The sequence below is a fragment of the Pygoscelis adeliae genome, unplaced genomic scaffold (assembly GCF_000699105.1).
Source record: "Pygoscelis adeliae isolate BGI_AS28 unplaced genomic scaffold, ASM69910v1 Scaffold242, whole genome shotgun sequence".
NCBI classification, from domain to species: Eukaryota; Metazoa; Chordata; class Aves; order Sphenisciformes; family Spheniscidae; genus Pygoscelis; species Pygoscelis adeliae.
In genome coordinates, this window is record NW_008824369.1 from 4,525,344 (window position 1) to 4,526,978 (window position 1,635).

Consider the following 1,635-nt stretch of genomic DNA (forward strand, 5'->3'; position numbering starts at 1 on the left):
TGCGGTACCCGAGCTGCAGTTTTGGCTGCACGTGGGAACAGCCACACCAGCTTCAAGCTGGAAATCGGTGTAAACCACCCCCGTTCCCAACCCGCTCCGGTTTCCCAGCAAAGGCTCAGCTTCCCCAGCAACATCCCTGGGTGGAGGGGGCCCCAGTGATGGATGGTACCCATCCCCGCATCACCGGAGGAGGCTCCGGGATTCGGGTTACCCCTTGTCCTGGAGAGTCAAGGAGGAGCAGCAAAGCGCTTTCCACCGCGGTGATTTTTTCTCTCACTTAGGAGAACACTTTTAATTAATATCACCATTACCCCGTGCACTTGCTGTATAAACAAGACCTCTCCTTGATGGTTTAAATGGCCTGAAATCACACACGTTAATTAAGGCATCCGTCGGGGTAAATAACCGGCCTTGCCGTTGTGCCAGAGGGAAAGGGAAGCCCAGGGCAAGGAGGCAGGTTTGCTGCAGGAACGAATATGCTCTGAATATACCCCCAAAAACATCGTCTTCCTGTTTCCCAGCTCTCTTCTCATTCGGGGACGGGGACCCACGCAGGGGACCCCGCACCGTGTCCCCTGCGAGTCCCTGTATTTGCCCTAAAGGGACTTCTCTGCCTTTTTGCCCCGGCTACAGGCTCAAGCACCGTCCTCCCCGATAGCACCTGGGACATGACAGACGTTAGTCACCATCCCAGCTGGGTTTTAAATATTGATCTTTTAACTCCCAACCTGGAGCTTGCAGGCGAAAAAAGCAAGTCTGAGGGGAATGGGATCCCAACCACAGCACTTCCTATTTTTCAGGCATCTCGGTCAGCCGCTCGAGCATCGTTTCGGGGAGCGAATGGCTTTTCCATATTGGGCTGCGGCTCGCGCTGCCTCTCCCTGCCAGAGAAGCCTTTGAGCATCGTGGAAAGGGCTTGGCTTCGCTTTGGTGGAAAGCCGCTTTCTCGGCAAAACCTCAAAAAACAAGCTTTCCGTAAAAAAAAAAGATGGGTTGGGATGACCGGGGGATACTCGTCAGGGATTCGGGGCTGGCTTTGGCTCCCCGGTGCCCCCACCAGCAGCGTAGCCCCCAAAAAAGCCATTTTTGCTAATCGTTAATAACCCACTGCAAAGAGGGGAAGGAAAAAAAAAAAAATCCCTCCGTGCCCTAACTTATGCACAGACAAGAAAATGTCGTTAAACTAAACCAAACAAACGAATCAAGAGGCAAAGAGAAAAATCACATTAGACCGAATCATAAATCCCGGAGAGGGGTATTTACAGGCTGAATTACCAAGTGCATTGAAACTGCAGAGAATCCGAAAAGCAGATAGCCATAAAGGCAGACAACGGCCCTGAAAAAATGCTTTGATTAGGATCTGGGCAGCATTCAGCCCAGATGTTCATTTGTCAATGAAAGAGGGATGGGGGGGAGGTGAGAAAGGCTTTAAATTAATCTTTACAACTAGAAAGGAGCTTGTAATACACACCATATGGGGAGAAACGTCCTTCGAGCCCCCTCGCCTTCCCCCAGCCCGAAGTGTTTGGAGTCAGGCTGGGACCCCCCGGCCGGAGCGTGTCCTCCCCGGCCCCACCACCTTTTCATCCCCCTATTTTCTACACACACCAAACACCCCGTGAACCCAAACTGCTC